Source organism: Macrotis lagotis, chromosome X (genome assembly GCF_037893015.1).
Source record: "Macrotis lagotis isolate mMagLag1 chromosome X, bilby.v1.9.chrom.fasta, whole genome shotgun sequence".
NCBI classification, from domain to species: domain Eukaryota; kingdom Metazoa; phylum Chordata; class Mammalia; order Peramelemorphia; family Peramelidae; genus Macrotis; species Macrotis lagotis.
Genome location: NC_133666.1, coordinates 365,540,623 through 365,564,533, shown reverse-complemented (window position 1 = coordinate 365,564,533; position 23,911 = coordinate 365,540,623). Strand labels below are relative to the sequence as shown.

The 23,911-nt window shown below is 35.8% G+C and overlaps 1 pseudogene; it reads right to left on the bottom strand.

The window, feature by feature from the left end:
• Positions 1-1,203: 1,203 nt before the first annotated feature.
• LOC141499128 (lysosomal-associated transmembrane protein 4B pseudogene) lies at positions 1,204-15,211 on the bottom strand (annotated as a pseudogene).
• Between the last annotated feature and the right edge of the window lie 8,700 nt (positions 15,212-23,911).

Sequence of the window (23,911 nt, the reverse complement as noted above, 5' to 3'; positions counted from 1 at the left end):
GAATAATATAACACGTGAAACCTACAGCTTTAGAGAGGGACTCAGTGTCAGGGAAGATAGAAAATAGTGGTGGCCAAAGATATAACAGTAGTGTTATGGTTTGAGAAATCAAAATCATATAGACTTGAGAACATAAGCCATGTTAGACATATAGTTCAACATTCTCTCACTTTACAGGTGAGAAAACTGCCTTAGAAAACACTGTAGGGACTCTCTGACTTCTTCCCTAGGTAATGTGGGAAATTACAAGCTTATTCTGTGTAAAAACCACCAGTTCTATTGTATATGTTTTAGACCCAGTCATGGTCTCTTGAGGGAAAGAAGCAAGAACTGAGAAAGTGATTTGAAATTCTAAACACTCTTGATTTTGCATCTTAAATATCAAACCTCTATGGAAGTTCAGTTAGAGAATGGAACTATAACTTGAACATATTTCTAGTGGTAGGATGGTTGAAGGGTCAATGAAAGGAGATTGGTTAGCTCCAGTCTTCTTTCAAGTCCATGGCTTAATTAGACCAGTATCAGCATCTCATTATTCTGGGGATCATTTTTCTGCAGAGCACTCCTCCTCATGGAATTATAGTTTGAGTGAGCTTAAAAAGACAAGAGTAACTTTTGCCCAGGAGGCAGTAGACATAATTGGAGCATGGAAACTATTGACTTCTAAGTCATACAAAGGATTATCAGGTGAATGCTGTGATAGTTGAAAGGTCTATCCCATTCCCCAAAATAAAAAGTGAGATACTTCAGTAAGCATCAGGCCTACATCAAGAACTGTTGAGAGGAAGTGAAAACCCTTTTTTGTCCCTAATTTTATTCTATATATTTTCAAAACTTAAAGGTCCCAAAGATGGTGAATATTTCTCACCTCTATCTATTTTAGAAATTTTCATGGGCACCAAATAAGACTGTTTTCAGACTCAAGGCCTGGTTTTTCCCAAATGTTGAATGTAAGGAATTCTTTCAAATGAACCTACTATTGGCTTAATGCAAATGTAAAAATTCTGCAGCCCAGGAAGAAGATATAACTGAAGCACATTTTAAAAGATATTGTTAATAAATTTTTAACATATCAGGGTTTGAAAATAACAAGAGATCCACAGAAGACAGACAGATGGGCAACCATAGGGGGCACATATCTGAATATTCTGAATATTCTGTCTGAGGAAAGCTGTTGTTTCCAATGTCAAGCCACCTTTTGGCTCAGGCAGATACATAAGGTGGTGGGGGTTCTTTACTTGCGGCATCACCTCCACTCGCACCAGCACCCACCCCAGCACCCACCCCCATACCCATACCTGCCCCTACCCCTACACCCATTGCAGTTGAGGCTGTAGTAGTATCATCATAGGGTGGTAACAGCACCGTAGTATCATTGGTGGTTATATAAACCAGAATATCAGAAGAGTTTTGGCCATTGATATAGCGGTAACAGTTCCAGACACAGCTAATCAGGTAACCCTTAAAAGCCAAAACAATGCTGATAAAGAGGAGAATAATAAGGACTAGACAGGTAGGATTCACTCAGATGATATCTTCCTTGTATGGAAACTGAGGAGGCAGCTGTCTTATATATTCCTGGATTGAATTTGGATAAACAAGTACACTGATTGCCACCAGCAAGTTAAGGGCAAAATCAAAAATCTGGTAGCAGAAGAATGGGATGATCCAGGCTGCATGTTGCTTGTATGCACTATATGTTGCCATTGCACAGATCAAGATCATGAGAAAGGAGATTGCAGTTGCAAGGCACAAGTTGGCATCATCCATGAATTCAAAGTCAGCCTCTAGTTCAGAATTGGTTAAGTGATACCGATCTGGATCTGCCATGGTGCTTAATAGGATGAGAAGTACCATGGCATTGATGATCAAGTACCAGATGCCCAACAGGATGGTGCTGGTACGGACATGGAAGCACAGGCAGCAGCTGTTGGAGTAGAAGCGGGTCATCTTCATCTTAGGGAGCTCCTCCGGGCTCTCTGGGACCCGCGCGGGGGTCGCCGCAGCCTTGCCCACCGTGGCTGTTCCGCCCGCCTGGAGTTCCCGCAAACACGTGCCCAACTTTACTGGAGAGCTCCCGGCCCGGCCCGGCCCGGCCACCTCCACCTGCTGGGACTCTAGGGAGCGCCCCCTCCCCTGCCCGCCTGCCGGCTCCCTGGCTGGATCCTGGGCTCTGCCAAGCCCAGAGAGGTCTCAGGCTGCAGCTGCTGCGGGACTCCTATTCATAACTTTCTTAAGTCTAGATATTCAACAAAACAATAACTCAAGTCATGATTTCTGTTTCATAAATTATTTAGCAATTACCATATTTCCCCATGTATAAGATGCTTTCATATATACGTCTTACCTTAATTTGGGGGCCCAAAATTTGAAAAAAATAATGTATTACATGAAGTTATGAAACACAAGTTTAATTCATTACGAAATCAAAGACTTTCTGCTTGTAACTTTTAGGCATCTTTTGGACAACTCTGGTGTAGGGACTCATGCTTAGTTCATTCTGTTTCATGAACCTGAAGCACCATTGGGTCCTCCTTTGAACTCAGTAACTTCTTTTTTATCTGCAATTCTTTTTTTTGTCTCCTGCTGAACCATCTTTGTGAACACAGGAATTCCAATTGCCCTTTGCTCTTCAATCCATATCTTAAGTTCCATCCCCAAATCAAACTATTTGATTGACTTGCCTCTCTTGGCCTTCTTCTACTGAGGCATTTTCAAAAGAGTTTCTTCTTGTAACCAGTCTCAGATTGTTTTCTCAATTGGAGGACGATCAAACTTATGTTGAGCTGTAGAATTTCCATTCACTTTTGCAAACTGGATCACTTTGAACTTGAATTCAGCACTGTATGAAAATCTTTTCTGAGCCATTTCTGGGAAGAATGTGGTAAAATATAACCTGGGATATCAGTAACAAATGCAAAGCAATAAGTACAAAACAATGAGCATAAAAAATGGGAATTGAAAGAAAAAACTCTACAAAAATGAGCAAAAAAACAAGCACAAAAAAGAGGGAAATGCAAATAAAAAATCTACAAGCACTGTATAAAATATTCCCAGTTGTTAGACCCCATTTTTTTTAAAAAAGGGGCATGTTTTATACATAGGGAAACATGATAGTTGTCACAAACAATCTGAAGAGGCTTCAGCAGGACCTTGTCATTTCTTTAGTTCTCTACCTAGGATGAATCAACATCTCTGTTTTGCAAAAGTAGAGTGGGTATCCTAAATATCAAATCTGCTACTTTGGTATTCTTTAAATCAACCCAGTGTCAGCAAAACAGATCATGATCCTCAAGTTCCCTTTCTCATGTTTCTGGGTGTAGTCAATATCTGATATCTATTGCAATAGGAAGGATAGGAGCAGGGATGCTAACAAAAATAACAAAAGTGCAGAAATGTTTTGAATGAAGTCATGATCACAAATCCATTAATTTATGCACCCTTCTTGAGCATGGAGATTTGTAGGGAAGGGAGGGATAAATGAAAGTATTTGAATTAACCTTTTCCATTGATAATTTATGAGGCTATTACTTGATTGGACTTCTTTCTTGTTATAGTTACTTTACTTCTTCTATATGATACATCTTTGATTTGAGTTGTTATTACTGGTTTTACTGTTGAAAATTAATGGGGACTGGAGAAAATGTCTAGTACATCACCAGGTTAGTGAAGTGGCCTGGCCTAGTCTGCATCATTTATTAGAAGTTAAAATAATTTCAAATGGAAAGACTTACAACATATTTGAGTTTTTAAATTAGAAAAACACTATTCTGGATTATCTATCTATCTATCTATCTATCTATTATATATATATAGGTATTAGCCATAGTTGATTCACATTATTTGGGGGAATTAATTTCTTCTCTTTTCAAGCATCAAAAGTAGCAATACTGTGGTGTGATTTTTACTACAGGATTTATAGATATTTGGTGTTGCTTATCAAAAAAGATAGCTTTTTCCATAAAATGTGCAATACAGTTGATAAAAATAATTCTGTTCATTTTATGTGAGAAGAGTAGCCATATGGGAGAAATGGAAGTTATACTGAGAGAGTGAGAATAGAATGCATCCTCTTTAATTTTAAACAGGATCTTATCTCATATTGCTTTTTATAACTTAGAAGCCTATCACTTTTTCCATTTATATTCTCTAGGTTTCTATTATGTATTGTACGTGTACCTTGATCTCGATACTTATATAATAAGAGTTGGCTCAACAACATTTGTATGAAATATAATAGATTGGTTTGCTTTTGGAACTAGTTCAGAGCCTTCCAGCTGGCAGAAGTAACACAGCAGAAGAGAAGCTACCGAGTTTTCACCCTTTATGAATACTTTTTGCTGAGTTGGAGTTGTTTGAGTGGTTGGGTTGATCCAAGTTCTGCTTATGCTATTCCATAATTCATAACACATCTATATTATTTTTTTTGCTTATTTAAGGCAATGTGGTTAAGTGACTTGCCCAAGCTCACACAGCAATGCAATTATTAAGTATCTAAGACTGCATTTTAACTCAGTTCCTCCTGAGTCCAGGGCCGGTGCTATATCTGTTATGCCACATAGGTGCCCACCCCTATACTAAGGGACTAATGTTTTGTCCTTCATTTACAAAGAAAAATATGGCATCAGGGAGGAGATGTATTGACAACTATGTTAACTGGATTAGAGTGAGGATGATGCTGTGCTAAGTCACCAGCTTCATTTTCTCCACCAGAGTCATCTGTGTCCAGAGGCCAGATATGAATCAAGATTATTGAAGATGGCACTGGATATGACGTAATCAGGGTTAATTGACTTGCCCAACGTCACACAACTAGTTAAGTATTCAGTGTCTGAAGTTGCATTTGAACTCCTGAACTTTTCACTCCAGGCCTGGTGCTCTATCCACTGTGCTATCTAGCTTCTCTTACTAAGGTTTACTGGAAAGCACATGGTTTTAACTGTGAAATTAATTGAATATGATTTCAATTTCCTCTTCCCTATCATATTAAATGTTTTGGTTGGTTTGGATAGTGAAAGACTTCATCCCCCTTTTTTTTCTAGCCCTCTCCTCCTTATTATGGGTCTAAGATTTTTTTGTGCCTCAATTATGTGTATCAATTTCCTGATCTGAAATTAGTAGGGATCATTCTGGTTGTTGATGTTGTTCTTGTTCAGTCATTTTATAGTTATGTCCAATTCGTTGTAATGCCATTTGGAGTTTTCTTCCAATAGGACAATGCAGGAAATATAGAAACGAAGCATTGACAGAAATAATGAAACCACAGAAATGCTCTGAGACTCTTTTTGGTTCACCTAAACAGATATTTCACTTTCACATGAGACCTGGCCTATTTAAATAAGTCAAAAAGTCTTATTTTGGGAAAAGGGAGGGAAGCATGGGAAAGGTTTGAATGTTTATTCCTTACCCTGCAGATGTCTCCTGGCACTGGCATTCTTTTCTGAAAATGTGTGCATATACAGCAATTAGTTCCTTGTGATAGTTTACCTGCCAGATCTATGGAAAGGGAAGCAGTTTATGACCATCATTAAAAGCAAATTAGATAATTTTGTTTATATTAAATTAAAAAAAAAACGTTTTGCACAAACAAAACCACTGTAGCTGGGAGTGAAAAAATGTAATAAATTAGGAAAAAAAAATTTACAACTAGTATTTCTGAGAAAGGACTAATTTCTAAAATGTATAGGGAACTGAGACAAATTTATAAAAAAAAAACAAAACAAAACAAAAAGCAAGCCATTCCCCAAACGACAAACGGTCAAAGGATTTACAAAGGCAATTTACAGATGAGAAAATCAAAGTGATCCAAAGTCATATGAAAATTGCTCTAAATCATTACTGATTAGAGAAATGCAAATTAAAGCAGTTCTGAAGTATCATCTCACACCTCTCAGATTGGGGCGATATGACCAGAAAGGACAATGTTCAATGTTGGAAGGGATGTGGAAAATCTGGGACACTAATACATTGTTGGTTGGTGGAGCTGTGAACTCATGCAAACTTTCTGGAGAGCAATCTTGAGTTAAGCCTAAGGGGCAATAAAAATGTGCATACCCTTTGATTCAGCAGTTATATACCCACTACTGGGTATATAACCTGAATAAATCATGAAAAAAGTGTAACAATAACACTTATACAAAAATATTCATAGAAACCCTGCTTGTGGTAGCAAAGAATTGGAAATTGAGTGCATGTTCATCAATTGGGGAATGACTGAATAAATTATGGTATATGTATATTATGGAACACTATTGTTCTATTAGAAACCAAGAGGCATGGGATTTCAGAGAAGCCTGGAAATACATGCATGAACTGATTTTGGGTAAGAGGATCAGAGCCAGAAGATCATTGTACATCCTAATAGCATGGGATGATGATCCACCTTGATGGACTTACTCCCTCCATCAGTGCAATAGTGAGGAACAATTATAGGGTATCTGCAATGGAGAATACCATCTGTATTCAGAGAAAGAACTGTGGAGTTTAAACAAAGATCAGTCTATTATCATCAATTTAAAAAGAAGTGTCTTATGTACTACATAATTTTGCTATCTCTAATATTTTATTTTCTCCTCAATGTTATGTTTTCTCTCTCAAGATGTTCAGTTTCAATCAATGTATAGCATGGAAACAATGTAAAGATTATCAGACTGTCTTCTGTGAGAAGGGGAAGGAAGGAAGGGTGTGGGGGGGGAAGTGTAAAATGCAAAACCTTACAAAAATGATAGGTAGAAACTACTATTGTGTATAACTGGAAAAGAAATATAATATTTTAAAATAAATAAATCTGCTCCTTGTGGCAGCTGGGTGGAACAGTAGAAAGAACATTGGCCTTGGAGGCAGGAGGATCTGAACTTGAATTCGAGTTCAGACACTTAATAATCATCCAGCTGTGTGATCTTGGTTCAGTCACTTCATCCCATTGCTTCGCACAATTCAAAAGAGGGAAAAAGAGAAATTAGTTCCTACTAAGAATATGGCACCATGAAATTCTTTACCTTTGCGATTTTTACATTGACTGAAGATATACATTTTTCAAGAACCTGACTTATGATCAATAAAAAAAATCATAAAGAAATAAAGGAAGGTATGGACTAAAGCAAATGTGTTTGGAGTCATCCCTTTCTTTCACCTGAGAGGAAAGGGAAAAAGTCACATGCATACACATACAGACATAAATATATATATGTATATGTATATATATATATGTATATATGTATATATACATATATATATATATATATATATATATATATATATATATGTATGTATGTATATATACAATTTTGCCTGAAGTGAGTACCAGGAAAAATTTCTAAATGATATACCCAAATAAAATAGATTCATTACTTTTCATTGTTAGAATCTTCTGGTGACTTTTTCTTAGTCTTGGTCACTTTGGTGCAATTCTCCAGCAACATTGAGGACAAATTAGAATTTGCTGTATTGTTGCAGACGAGTGTGTGTGTTCATACATATACATATATATATATATATATATATATATATATATATATATATATGTGGAGAGAGAGAGAGAGAGAGAGAGAGAGAGAGGAACTAGAATTTGTACCCATCTTGATCTTGATGGGAGATATTCCAACAGTTAAAATATTAAAATATTCTCCTAATCACACACTACATTATTTTTCCAGTGCCCTATTTATCATGTAGTAGGTACTTAAAAAGTGCTTGTTTGCTTGTTGAATTAATAACCCTTTCCATAACCTTTACCTTTCTTGAATTGATTACATCAAATTCCATCTTTCATAGCTAAAAGTTTGATTTTTAAAACTTTTAAAATTTTCTCCTGTTTAAATAGTATTTTCCACATTTTAGATTTTACTGATCTTAATATTTTTTCTTACAAAAAGCCAGGGTCAACATTCAGCAATGCTTCCTTCACAAATTAAAACAATTGTTGGGTCTTTTATTGACCCAAATAGAGATAAAGTGAAATATTGAAGTCAGTAATTATGAGCAACCATGAATAATTTTTTTTCATTTCTTGCATTGAAAATTGTTGACAGGAAATTGACAGAAAATTAACTTGACAGAAAATTCAAGTTCTGTTTTATTGTCAGTTTCCAGCTAGTTTGTTTACAAGTCCTGCACTTTTGGTATATTCTCTGTATTATATAAGTCACTGCTTAGCATATATTTTACAAGATCAAAATTATTGCACTATTCTTTACTATGTTAATTTTTCAAGTCTATTGCACATATTTATTAAAAATTATTGGGGGGGCAGAGCCAAGATGGTGACAAGAAAGGATCGAGTCTTGGGCGCTCTCTGATAAAACTCATAAGCTAAGGACTCTAACTAAACTTTGGAGAGACAGAACCCACAAAGGGACCCAGAGAGGCAGTTCTCCTACTCAAGGTAACTTGGAAAAGAGTAGAAAGGCTCTGCTCCCAGGGGTTGGAGGGGGGGCCACCAGACGGGTGGCCCGCCAGAGGGAAAGAACTTCAGCCTCCCAGAGGCAGCTCCAGGGTGCTGGGAGCCCCAGCTCACAGCAGCTAGGGAGTCTCCTGAGCTGCACCCCGGGGAGCACTGGACACAAAGTGGGGGAACAGTGGGGGACCTCTGCCAGAGCGAGCACATGGAGCCCAGCCCCCAGGGAACACAGTGAGCAGCAGGGTCTTTTGACAGTGCAGATCCAGGAAGAGAAGCAGGCAGAGCTGGTAAGCAGGAGGCTCCGGATCATGAGCCCATTGAGCAGAGGGAGGGGAGTGAAGAGAGAGACTGCAGAGCTCTGTCCTCTGCCCCTGGAACAGGACTATGGGGCTCTGAACACATTCAGATCCTGATCGCAGTCTAGGCCCCCACACAAAAGAGCAGCAGTCCCCTCCACCTCAGGCCCATGGCAGATGGGAGCATATAGTTATTTACAGACCAGGAGGGAGGAAAGAAGGTCACACACTGAGACCCTTGTGGGAGTGCCCCAAAAGCTCAGGAAGCACCCCCAAAACAGGCTTAGGCTGGGAAAATTATGAAGCAGAGAAAAAAGAGGAACACCATTGAGAAATATATTGTCTATGATCCCAAGAAGGATGGATATACTGAGTCTGAACATGAGGAAACACAAGCTCCTGCATCTAAAGACTCCCAGAAAAAAGAAACAGGGATCAGGCTATGACAGAGCTCAAAAAAGACTTTGAAAATCAAATGAGGGAGTTAGAAGAAAAACTGGGAAAAGAGAGAATTGCAGGAAAAACATGAAAATGAAGTCAGCAGCTTAGTCAAGGAAATCCAAAAAAAAATGCTGAAGAAAATAGCATGCTAAAAACCAGCTTAGGTCAAATGGATAAAACAGTTCAAAAAGTGATGAAGGAGAAGAATGCCTTAAGAAAAGCAAAATTGGCTAGATGGAAAAAGAGATGAGAAAACTCTCTGAGGAGAAAAAATCCTTCAGACAAAGAATAGAATTCAGGGAGATCAATGAATTTACCAGAAATAAGGAATCAATACTTCAAAACCAAAAAATAAATGAAAAATTAGAAGAAAATGTGAAATAACTCATTGAAAAAACAACTGATTTGGAAAACAGACTTAGGAAAGATAATTTAAAAATTATTGGAATACTTGAAAGTTATGATCAGGAAAAGAGCCTTGACATCATTTTCAAAGAAATACTACAGGAAAATTGCCCTGATATTCTAGAAGCAGAGGGCAAAATAGAAATGGAGAGAATCCACTGATCCCCCCAAGAAAGAGATCCCCCAAAACCAACCCCTAGGAATATTATAGACAAGTTCCAGAACTCCCAATTCAAAGAGAAAATATTACAAGCAGCCAGAAGGACACAGTTCAAATATCGTGGAGCTGCAGTCAGGATCACATAGGACTTAGCAGCAACTACACTGGAAGCTCGTAAGGCTTGGAATATAATATACTGGAAGGCAAAAGAGCTTAGAATGCAGCCAAGAATGAACTACCCAGCAATGCTGAATGTCCTCTTCCAGGGAAAAAGATGGACTTTCAATGAACCAGGGGAATTTCAAATGTTCCTTTTGGAATGGCCAGAGCTGAACAGAAGGTTTGATCTTCAGATACAGGACTCAGGTGAAGCATGGAGATTGGAAGAGAGGGGGAAAATATGAGAGATTTAATGATGATGAACTGCATGTATTACTGCATGGAAAAATGACACTGATAATACTCATATGAACCTTCTCAGCTAATAGAGCAGGTAGAGGGAGCTTTTATAGTTGAAGCACAGGAGAAAGCTGAATTCGAAGATAAAATATGGTGTAAAAATAGAGTCAATAGAAAAAAGGGAAATGTAATGGGAGAAAGAAAAAGGAGAGGGGGAATAGGCTAAGATATTTCATATAATAAGATTTTTCTTTATAACAATGAGCTATTGCAATGATATGGAAGGGGAGAGGCAAGGGGGAATGAGGGAAACTTTGCTGTCAACAGAAGTGGCTAGGAGAGGAAACAGCATATATACTCAATGGGGTATAGACATCTGGAGTAAGAAAGATGGGGGGAGCAGGGGGAAGGGATGGGCATATGAATAAAGGAGGAGAGGATGAACCATGGGGGGAGAGGGATCAGATATAACACATTTTCTTTTTTACTTTTTGCAAGGGGCTGGGATTGGAAGGCTTGTCCAGGACCATGGGGCCAGGTGGATTCTGGGCCAAAGGGGTGGTATGGGGGCTCAGGGCTCCTTGGCCCCAGGACCAGGGATCTGTCTGCTGCGCCACTTGGCGACCCTACAGCAGTCAGAGTGAAAGGAGATAGAAAATATAGTACATGGTAGTGGATAAATAAGAGGGAGTTGTGATCAGCAATGGCAATGTTGGAAAAATATGGAAGTAACTTTTGCGATGGACTTACCATAAAGAATATGATCCACCCATGACAGAGTTGTTGGTGTTGGAACAAAGACTGAAGCACATTTTTTATTATTACTATTTGCGGGACGGTACAGGGCAAATGGAGCTGGGTGGCCTTCCTGGGGCCACATAGTAGGGTGGTCTTGGTGTCTGAGGCTGGATTTGGACCCGGGTGCTCCTGGCTCAAGGGCCAATGTTCTGTCCGCCACCCAGCCACCCCTACTATTATTGCTATTTTATTTTATTTTGGGTCTTTTTTTTTTCTTCTTTTTGGTTTTTGCAGGGCAGTGGGGATCAGGTGGCTTGCATGTCACACAGCTGGGTGATTGTTGGGTCTACTGGGCTGGATGTGGGCTTGGGTGCTTGTGGCTCCAGGGCTGGTGCTTCGTCCATTTCACTACCCGGCCATACCTACAATTATTACTATTTTTTTATTTTAATTTTTTTCTCTCCCCTTTATCACTCAAGTGAGTCTATATTCATGGGGGGAAGGGGGTATTTTGTTTACTCTTAAACAAGAATATTTTATTAATGTAAAAAAAACCATTTGTACAAAATGAGAATAAAAAAACCATAAAATTTAAAAATATACAAAAAAATTCATTTGTGGTTATTGTATATAGTACATATATCATCCAATGCATGAGTTGAAAAGTCTTCAGAAATTCCCATCACTAAGCTAGAGTGATGGGCCCAAGAAAGGAAGATGGATGTTCAAATTCAGCCTTAGACACTTACTACTGTGTGACCTTGGGCAAGTCATTTATGTCTATTTGCCTCAGTTTTCTCATCTGAAAAATGAGGATAATAATATATCGACCCACCAATGTTGTTGTGAGTCTCAAATGACATAAAATTTAAAAAAGTTACATCGTTCTGGTTGGTTCTTGTTCATCATTATCAAAGAAGACAAAAATGATATCACTATCACATCATGTCTGAGACAAATTACAATGTGTCCAACTATAGCTGATCAGCCCAATATGAGCTCAGAATGCTCTACCATAGGTTGGGTAAAAATAGTCCATTTGCAGAGTGCCTAGTGCATAGTATAAAGTGCTACATAAATGGTAGTTTTGATGATGAGTATTCAGATTTGAAGTTGCAAATTCTAAAGTTATTTTAGTAGACCTTACTTGGGGAGGTTTTGATAGAATTGAAATCTCAAAGATATTTTTTCTATAATAAATAATAAGATAATAGGGTTGGAAGAAATCTCCAAAAGGTATCAAATTACCTTCAGTCCTCTGAAATTTATAAACAATCAGACAGAGATAACTTTATTACCTTATTGAATTTCTAAGTAATCAGTTTCCAAATCTAAAAATTGGTTTAGTGAGGAAATTCTCATCTTTCATATTAGAAATTTAATCATTGTGTCTTATTGTTCCTATTAAAAGGGCAGGGGGAGAACTGATAACTTCTTTTCTTAGACAAATACTGTTTTATCATCAGAATTTGGCAATGAATAAAATGACTATAGCTTAAAACACTTGTTCCTGGAATAATGGATAAATCTATTCCACAATCTTTCTGTAATAACTCAGTAAAAGATAATTTCTTTTGGCCTCTATTAACAAATTCTATTATACCAAAAGCCAGTAGGTGTGCTGACATGCTAAAAGAGAACATGCAAAATTTGTGGAGATCATGAGAAATGATAAGGCACAGAGTTCCTGGATAGCAGAATTAGGACCATGACTCCCTGACCTTCCATTTGGGGGTTGACTTTATAATCAGATTCTCCCTTGTATGCCTGTGTAATCTGCAAACTTAGAAAAATATTAACAAGTCTGTATGTTAATTCTCTTTTGCTCTTTCTTAAGGATTAAGATAAACTCTGATGGTTAACATATATTTAAAGTAATTACCTATTTTAAAGGTCACTTTCAGTGAGAATTCCCCCTTATTTGGGGAGGCCCCTCCTCACTAACTGTCAACACTGGAAGTACAGTTCTGTATCAAAAATTTCCCTGATCAGTCATTTTCCGCTTCTCACTAATGTTTTACTTCTATGTTGTTCTGAAAAATTGTTCCTCAATTATCAGCAAAAGAACTAAAATTATAGTTCCATCTAGGCATGGTCATTCATAATACAGGAACAATTCAAATTGTCTGCTTAGTATGAAATAGTATGCAAAATCCTCAGCAAGCCTTTTGACAGCTTCCACAATGCATCTCTGACTTATCTTTCCTGCTTAATTTTATATTACATTTTTTAATACTGGACTCCTGATAGACTTGACTTCCAGCTATGCTCCAAACTCAATAATTTTCACTCTTTATCATCTCTGCTTATCACAGCATAGCTTTGTACAAACTGTTTTATATGTATAGAATGAATTTACATCTTCACCTCTGACTAAGAATCTTGATCTTTCGTAAAGTCTTCTTTCAGGCACCAACTACTACATCCTTCACAAGATTCAATAAATAAATACTAAATGGCTTCCATGTGGAAATAGCATGGTAGTATACAATTGTACATGGTTTACTTAAGATTAGGAGAACTGAACTGAAAAAGGGCTAATACACATCAAAATTTCATGCTATGTTCAGTAAAAATATTAAGAACCATAGAGCCACCAAGCTTACTAAGAAGGAATAAACCAACTCCTTTAAGAAAAATGGAGTAGGTTAATGCTTCTTTGCTAATATACTGAGAGAATCCACAACTGACTATTACACTTTCAAGCCAAGATAGGGAGTTCTAGCCTTAAAAACAAAAATAATAACCTACTATGGGCAAGTAATTGTGCTAGGTATTAAGGAAACAAAGAAAGATACCCCACAATCTTTGCCATCAGGTAATTTATATGCTGTTGGGAGAAATAGCATGTACACAGAAAAGTATATACATTTGTTTTCTGAGAAGGAATGCACTACCTACTTATGGTTCAATATCAGAAAAAAGGTCACTTCTGAACTGAATTTCAATATACGTGTACGGATTAGAATAATTCATTTTTTTAAAAGTCCATTTTGATTAAATAAATTTTTGAATGATGTGATAAGAAAAACCCAGTTCAGTCAAAACCATTTGCTTCATTTATGAAAATTTATAATTTGAATTTTAAGGATTATATTTCCACCTAAATTTATATTATCTTCTTATGAACATTACCTGATTATATAATTTATTGATAGAAAGAACCTTTGAGAAAGATAATTTATTCAGGCTTTTCTAACTTGAAAATGTGCCTGTGTGGGAACTAAAGCATATTTCCACTTTGGTTATTGATCTGATAACTGACCTGTCTCTAGCTGCCATCAGTGCTCACAAAATGTTACAATTCACATTTTGTTTTATGGTTCTCTGAGACTGGTTTGAAAATTCACACAAGCCTGGAATATTAGAACATAAAGGAAGTTAAGGGATCATCTAATCCAACCATTAATTTTACAGATGAGGAAACTAAGTTTCCCAAGGAGATAACTCATTCATTGAACAAGTATTTCTAAAGTACCTACCAGAGCTGTGAGAAGAAATTTTGAAATCTAATGAAAAGGTAGGGATCAAAGTTAGATGGAGAGATGGAGGGAAATCTTGGGCAAACAACATTGCTGGGAATTAGCAGTATTGGTCCATTAGTTTGATCACTCACTTGAGGAGATCATATTTCCAAGAAGTCTTCCAATTAATAGAATTTATTTCAATTTATCCATGAATACATTTCATTAATTAAATTATATAGTGTATATAAGTCATTTTTAAAGCATAGAAAGACTTATTTTTTCTTTTTCTTCCTGTGGAGGTAGTGTGTCAATAGACTTTAAACATTCTGATTTAGGGAGGAGTCTTGGAGCCAAGATGATGGGGAGGAGGCAGGAAACCCAGCACCTCTCCTCCAAACCAATCTAAGTAGTGATTCTAAACAAATTCTAGAGTGTGAGAACCCACAGAAAGATTTGAGTGAAACAGTTTTCCCAGTCCAAGACAATTTGGATGATCCCTTGGAAAGAACTGTTATACCAGGGTTATCAAGGGCTGTAGCATAGCCAGCACCACTCAGAATACCAGACCAAACCATTTCCAGTCATCCAGGAACAGACTGTGGGGAGCCTTGGGCCCTGGGGACACCTGGTTCTGTGGCAGCAAGGATGGTTTCCAGACTTCTCAGTCCAGAGATTGCGAGGGACAACTTGGAAGGTCAGCAGAAAAATTCTACCACACCATAGTGAGCAGGGAGCCCAGTGCAGTGCAGGCTTCAATGCAGACCCAGCTCTGGGAATTAGGAGCAGACCTGCAGAGCCAACTGGCAACTGTTTCCAGAGCTCTCAGCCCATGAATGGTAACAGAATCCGGGAAGATTGCAGAAGTCTCTTCCCTATCCCTGAGACACAACTCTGTTTCTTTGCCCATGTTCAGATCCAAGTCACACTCTGGAGCTCCAGTCTCAGGCAAAGGAGCTTTACTGCTATAGTGGAGCAGGGACTCTACTCATGGTTCCAGGCTAGAAAGAAGTGGTTATAATCATCCACCGACCTGAGTACAGTTCAGGAGAACAGCCAAAGCCCTTCATAAGACCTTGAAGGAATTGGTGTCCTTGAAAACACCTGAATCCTCCCCTTCCAAAAAAAGCTTGGGAAACCATTCAGAGGAATAAAACCTAAACAGAACAAAACAAAGGAAAAAAACTCTTCTGACTCTGATGATCATTTTATAAAAATTATCTCTTATGTACTTTCCCTTAATCCTAATTCCTCATGCTGAAAATTACTAATTTGTAAACATGTTTATCAAAACATGTATTCAACATGCTAACCTGGCTGTTCCCTGCTGGAGGGGAGGGGGGCAGGAAGGGAAAATGGAGGGAAATTTTGTAACATGGACATATGCATGTACATATGGATGAAAATAAATAGATGAAATAATAAGAAAAAAAAGCTTGGGAAAGTGCCTCCTCCTCCCTGGAAGCAGAGTTCCATTTTAAAAGAGTTGAAATCAAATCATGGGTTGGGGCAATGAGCAAACAACAGAAGAAAAAAATCCAACCATAGACAACTACTTTGGTCCCATGGAGGATCAAACTACTAACTCAGAAGAAAATAAAATCTAAGCTTCTATATATAAAGCCTCAAAGAAAGATATTAATTGGTCTCAGGCTATGTAGCAGCTCAAAAAGGATTTTGAAAAGAAAGTAAGGGAGAAAGAAGAAAAATTGGGAAGAAAAATGAGGATGTGGGAAAATCATGAAAAGCATGTCAGCAGCTTGATGAAAGAATTACAAAAAAGTACTGAGGAAAATAATATCTTAAAAATCAGTTTAGGGGGCAGCTAGATGGCACAGTGGAAAAATCACTGGCCCTGGAGTCAGGAGTACCTGGGTTCAAATCTGGTCTTAGACACTTAATAATTACCTACTGTGTGGCCTTGGGCAAGCCACTTAACCCCATTTTCCTTGCAAAAACCTAAAAAAAATCAATTTAGGCAAAATGGAAAAAAAAAGAAATGGTCAATGAGCAGAATACCTTCAAAAGCATGATTGACTAGTGGGAAAGGTGATACAAAAGCTCTCTGAAAAAAAAATTCCTTCAAATGTAGAATGGAGTTAAGGGAAGCTGATGATTTTGTGAGAAATTAAGAAACAATAAAACAAAACCAAAAGAATTAAAAACTAGAAGAAAATGTGAAATATTGTTAGAAAAAGAAATGAATGGAAAACAGGTCCAGAAGAAATAATTTAAAAATTTTGGTTGAAATTCAAGACCAGGGAAAAAAAGAGTCTAGGCTTGATTTTTAAAGAAATTATCCAGGAAAATTGCCCTGATATCCTTGAAGCAGAGAATAAAATAGAAATTGAGGAAATCCACTGATCACCTATTGTGATTGCAAAATAAAATCTCTCAAGAATATTATAGAAAATTCCAGAATTCCCAAGTCAAGGAGAAAATATTAAAAGAAATCAGAAAGAAACAATTTAAATATCATGGACCTACAGTCAGGATAACACAAGATTTCTCAGCTTCTCCATTAGGGGTTCATAGGACTTGAAATATTATATTTCAGAAGGCAAGAGAATTTGAATTATAACTGTGAATCAACTTCCCAGAAAAAGTGGACATTAACTTAGGGGAAAAGATGGACAGTCACTCCCAAAGAATATGATCCCTAAATAAATTCCCTTTCCTTATCTTGGAGAAAACCTAGAACTGAATTCATTCAAGAGGCAAATTGCATGCTGAATCTCAACATTTATTCTGAACTTCAACATGTCCTTGTACGGGGATGATTTTAACTCTGGCTCTCTAACAACATGAGGTAAGCCCATTCATTTTGTTCAATCAGCACCAACCTACCAGATAGACTGAGACAAGGAACTAAAAGAATCCCTGCACTCTTTCAAAGAGATTCTATACCCCAACAATACTCTCGGAGTGGGGGATGAGCCACCTGAGGATTTGGTGCCCTTTTCCTTCCTTCAGGACACAAAAGACAGAGGCAAGTGATTAGGGAATTAGAGGTTTTGATCTTATGTCACAATGGCATAATCTCCTTCTCATACTATGAACACACCATTACATTGTCTCTTGCAAATCTGGAACACATTCAGCCAGGACATGTCATTACCTCGACATGTAGACAACATATAGGACATGGAAATACAAATGTTTAGAACTATTGCTGGTCTGCTAGTGTTGTCACTGTTTCTGTCTGTGCTTATAGTTCACCATGGGTGCAAATAACTAAGTGACCCTGCAACCTGCAGGTATTTATGTGCTTGATGAGCTGCACTGCTAAATTGATGACCTATATTCTTGTCTGTATTATTATGTTTGTGCCTTGCTCATTAATTTACTTGTCTTAAGATACATCTTGCTTTTTTTACCATAAAAAATGAACTTGTTTAAAAATTTCATTTTAAGATTTGGTGAATACTTTTGTGAATAATATACCAGAACTTGATAATAACTTAAATAGCCTAAGTTTTGTAAGCTATTGAAGATTTTTGCAAGTGTTAAAAACATTTTTAAAGGATTCTTGGTGCCTCCATAATTTGAGTAATAAATAAATTGTAACAAGTCAAAGAAAATTATAAAGAGCTATAGATTCTATGTAATAACATTTGGAATATGGATCCAAGTATAATTGAATTTATTTTGATCTCATTTTAAGTGAAATTTATTATAATCATTATTATTCCAAGTTATTCTAGTTTTGTATGCATATTAATCCAACATTAGTTTGATAATTTATTTTATTTGAAAGAATGTTTTAAATTGTGAATTCACCTTTTATTATGTTTATTATTGGTTATTGAGTTGATTATTAAAAGACTGGCATCAATATAATAATCAGAAGCAAATTATCATCTGACTTAAGGTGTCATTAAGGTGTCATTATTTTTAAGATTTCAGAATCTAGCCCCATGTTTGAAAGTATACTGATTTAGCTTCAATTAAAAGCTAGGATTTGGAAGGGGAAAATAAAAAAAAATTAGCAAATTCTTAAAGAAATGACTGATAATATTTTGACCCAGTATACTTTGAGTTAGCTTTTTAATAATAGGTATGAATTTAAATGATTTATAAAACTATACATGTATTTCCTAGTATATGCAGCTTGAAATTCCTAGAGGATGGAATTTGGAAGCTAAATATATATAGGACATATTCATTATCTGCACTTTCCAAGACCACTAAAGGAAACATGAGATTGAAAATTCATCTTGTTCTTGAAGGAAGTAGAGGAAAAGTTTATTCAAAGGTAGGAATTGTCATCACATGTCTTAAGAAATAGAAATACCCAGCACTATGGATAATATTTTTTCTTTAGAAGTGTATATAGTTCTAGGGTCTTGGAATTTAATATGTTGCCATTAAACTTATGTCTGTTTATTTCATTTTACTATTCTGTAAGGCAAATGATAATAGTTCTCACCTCTCAGGATTGTTGTGAGGATCACATGACTAAAAAATTCTTGGCATTTGTTTGATTTGTTTCATAACTTTACATATTTTTCTTTGTTTTGGTTTGATTTCAGTTTTTGCAAGGCAGTGGAGTTAATTGATTTTCATAATGTCACTCATCTAGGTAATCATTAATTCTATGAGACCAGATTTGAACTCAGGTTCCCTTAACTCTAGGACTGGTTTTTATTCACAGTGTCACCTAGCTGCTCTTTACGTGTTTTTTTATTAGTAAATCCAATGATCTTGAGACAATGTTACCTGTAGGGTAACGTGGAAGTACATTTTAATTGAGTTTAGGTCATATGATTTCGTAATTATGAGTTTTATTTAAACAACAAAGAATTCTTTTGTGATTTATAGAAGTCCTCTAAATTTTCATTGGTAAGTTAGTTTATTACAATAATAATTTGATATTGATAACAATTTTATTGATCCTACTGTGATTAATGGGACCCTGAATAGACTTTCAGAGTTTCATTTTTAGATTTGCTATGCTCTTGAACCACTCTTAAATGGGTGTTTTCAGAGAAATATCATCAATCAGCAACTCAGAAGCAACATCTGAGATCTAATGCCAGTGAATATTTGTTCCTGGGAATTAAGTAAGGAAACTACGTTGGAAAATGTGATACATTCTGATATGAGAAATTTGTCTACCTGGTTCCTTATGCTAAGCTACTTGTACTGGTATAGGTCTTAAGAGGCAGTTTTCATGTTATTATAACCCTATCCCTGCTTATAGCTCTCATAGCAAAATTTATATTATCAGGATTGGAAAAAGTAGAGGTTTGCTTTTGTGATAATGGCTGTATTATGGTCATATGAAAACATCTAAATTACTTAATAAGCTGTAGGTGTGAAAAATCTTGCTTTTTTATCTTAATTTGTTGTCATTGCTTGGCCTAAGAAAGAACTTAAATTCTTGCTTGAAATTATCATGTTTAAGATTAATTTCTGAATAACCTTTTCATAAAGTTAAAGTTAAGAATCTCTTTTGCTGTTCCCTTTTTGTTACCTTGTGTCACCCTAATTTGGAAATCTGATTTTTGATCATTTAATGTGCAATTAATACATGCAAAGAGATATATGCAAAATAATTAAAAGTCACACAATTTCAGAGAACAGTACTGCATGTTTGTCTATTCAAATATAGTTAATAGACAATGTTCCTTAAAAATAACTTTATGCCATTTGGAATTGTTGAATTTATACAGCCCAAGTCTTGGTGTTTCTTAGTAAGCATTTTAATTCTTGTGGTGTGGGAGCATGTTTTGTTGGGAAAAAAATATTTTCTGTAAATTTATTTGTTGTTTAGTTGTTTTAGGTTTATTTGCGGGATAGTAATGAAGAAACTAACATAAACTGCAACTATAATTGTTCTCTTGTAGAATTATTATTTTGGCCCAAATTTGGCACAAAATATTCAGCACTGGGATGAAAGAAAAAAAAATTCAGCATCAAAAGAGTTAAAGCAAAATCATTTGTTCAATATTGGCAAGATAAATGTGAATTTTCTGTCCTTCCTTACTTTTTTAAATGTAAGATCCCTGTCACTATATAGGATATTTTATTCTTGTGAACTTAATTCACCTGAAGCTCTTATCACTGAAGGACCCTACAGGACTGTTAGTTGATAATGTTATTAGTCTGACTCCAGGTCTTATTACCAGGAAATCCTATTGGGGCAATGATCTATGATGCCAGCAATCTTATGGGGTTTTATACGCATGAATTGAAGGTGGAGTTATCATGGAAAAGCCTGGGAGAACAACTTGTCATGGTTGAGGTAAGTTCTTTTGGCTTAATTTCCATGACAATGTGTATGACTTAAAACCTGGTTCAATGCAATTGACTGTCTGCATAACCTTTACATGGAACTGAAATAAATAAATAAATAAACATTTGCCTTTATGTCCCCATTCTTTATGTCAAATTTCTATGATCTTGCCAGATGATTGCTAAAAACACAAAATTAAATTCATGTCTTTTAGGTTAATAGTAAAGCACATATGAATTACTATAGTAAATTCAGGTATAAAATTTGAACTATTTTTGTCCTTTGCATCTTTTAGTTCTTAAATTCTAGTTAAGTAGGTGTTTAGTTTTGGCATCTGTTACTAACTACATATTCTCTTGATTTTTTTCATGTTTATTTTTATGTTTTTTCAAGGCAAAGGGTAAGAGGCTTTCCCAAGGCCACACAGTTAGGTAATTATTAAGTGTCTGAGGTCATATTTGAACTCAGGTACTCCTGACTCCAGGGGCCATGTGCTATCCACTGTGCCACCTAGCTGCCCCAACATATTCTCTTATTAATAAAGATAATTTAATTTCTCACAATGCTATGGAGATAATTAAGAAAATGATAAAGAAAGATTTGTGAGACCAGGATATGACGTTTCTCATGACAAGTTAAGTTTCTTTTCTAAGGGAAGGAATATCAGTTGTCAGTTATATTAGAAGAGCAGCCTATGATCTAATTTGAAAATCTCTTAGAAATCCACTTTTTGGCTGTTGGATTTTGTTCATTTTGACCATGGCTAAAAATAGAAATTTTTTTTTCCTTTAAATAACTTACTTGATGTGCATTGTTTTAAAATTGATTAATCAATGTATTTACATACCTTCTTTGAACCTTTTGTTACAGCTGAAATTAATCTGGCAGGTTTTAATTAATTCACTTTTGTTTGAGAGACCATATTCTTATAAAAAGAATTGTTATTAATTTCTTAGTCAAATCTCATCCTTCTAATGGGGGACTGAATAAAGTCAAGTATTAAAAAGGTGGCATTAATGGAGATTTTTATATATCAGCATGCCAATTAGCTAATCAAAATTGGAAGTTTCCTGATCCACAAGTTTCTATATTTTTAATGACAGAAAAAAAAATTTGTCCTGGGCACAAATGGCAAAAGACAAGACCCTATCAACAAGCCAATAAATCCCTGACATAGCCTGAAAGGATTACATCTTTGAGCTACTGTCCCTCATCAACATGTCCTGAATTACTTCATTTTAGCTCTTTGAGTTAGTACCTCCATACCTCCCCCCATCTCACTGTCACTGATTAACTCATCTCTACTGTATAAAAGGTCACCCTCTCCTCAGTTGAGTTGTTGTCTCCCTTTGGGAGAATAGCCTGCTCCTAGGGTATGTGAGATACCCAAATAAATGCCTTTGCTTGACTCAGAGAAAGTCTGAGGCTGAATTCTTTTGAGAGATGACTGAACCTCAACATTTTGCATTTTTTTTAGACTTAGTGCTTAGTAAGATCATAAAGTATGGCAATTCAATTTTTTCTAAGGTTTGTGGTTTAAATTTGATTAAAAGTGTATATATATATATTTATATATATATATACATATATATGTATATCTATATACATATATATGTATATATATATATATATATATATATATATATATAACACTTTTAAAATAAAAGATATTTTCTAGGTTTTGGGAATATAGAGATGGGAAAAATAAGAAATTCCCTGTTATTAAGTAACTCACAGCTTAATTGAGAGGTCAGGGTGGGATAATATGCTAATGAGAAAAAAAGAGGAATTCAGACCATGCCTTAATAGAAAACTTGAAAATTAGTTTTGGCTAGGAGTATTAAGAAAGGATTCAATGAGCAGGTATTTCTTGACTTTGACTTTGAAGGAAGAAAAAATAAAACCTGTCAAAATTTATGATGCAAGAAAGTATTATTAGATCAGACAACAGCTCAAAATCCATGTGGGTTAAAATAGAAAATACAAAAAAGACATTAAAGTAAAGTTTTAAAGTTATGGTGGGTGCTAAACTAAGGTACCCCTCCTAAAAAAGACAGATTAAGGACTTTATATTATATTGGAGTTAATAGTGAGCCATGGAAGGATTTTTGTCTTGTCAATGAATTCATTTGTGTGACATTTGTAAAATATTTTAGTTGTCAGTCCCTCTTGCATTCCCTTTTGTTCATGAATCTCTCTATTAATACAGGTAAAACTTTTGGACAGGAGAATGAAATAATCAAAATGGTAATTTAGGAAAATGAACTTTGTAGCTGCATGTGAATTGCTCTTTATTGAAGTCTGACCCTATTCAATGATCTGTTATAAAGTAGATGTGTCTAGGAATTCTGAAGGCTATGTCAAATATGTGCAAGCTCTGACATGTCCTACCAATCTGAAACCATTACCTTAACTCAGGAAGGCTAAACTCCAAATGACTTTCAAGTAAACTGGTTCAGTGGTATTCTTGACTGAACTAAGTTTCCTATATTTGATGGCACAAGACATTATTAGACTATATTCTTGAATGTTACAAAAATCAAAGGTACAACTTGGAATTAGAACTGGAAAGGGCATTAACATATTCAGAAGAAGCTCCTGCTAACAGGGTTATTAGGGTACAATATGATATCTTCATATGACTAAATCTATTACACTGCCTTTAATGTTTGGGAAGGCTTATATGTTCTACTTTCAGACTATAAGGAATTTCTTTTTCACTTTTAATGTCATTCTATGTGAATCTGAAAAGTAAATGCCAATCAGAATATTATGAGATTTGTCAAATTAATTCATGTCTCCTAGAATCAGATTATCCACATGCTAGCATATTCAGTGTCAATGATAAGGTGGCAGCAAAATTCAAAACATAAATTATATATCACTTTAAGTTTTAGAAAGTGCTTTAGAAACTTCACAATAACTCTGGAAAATAAGTACCATTATTATCCCCTTTTTTACAGAAGAGCAAACTGAGACAAATAAAGTTCAGGTGATTTAAACCAGACAACTCAAATATTAAATGTCTGGAGCTGGATTTGAACTGAAGTCTTTTTGTCTTCAGGTCCAGAGTTCTACATTTTGTTTATCAATTGTGTTTTTTTTTAAGTTAAGGCAATAGGGTTAAGTAACTTGTCCAAGATCACACAACTAGGCAATTATTAAATGTCTGAGGTCAAATTTGAACTTAGGTCTTTCTGATTCCAAGGCTGGTGCTCTACCCACTGTGCAATCTAGCTGTCCCTTAGAATTATATACATTGCACCATCTAGCTGGTTTTAAATCCAAGGGAGAATGTTGGTTATATGATAGAGAAAGAAACTTTGATAGTTGACCATAGGCATATTATTTAACTTTTCTTGTTTAAGTTCA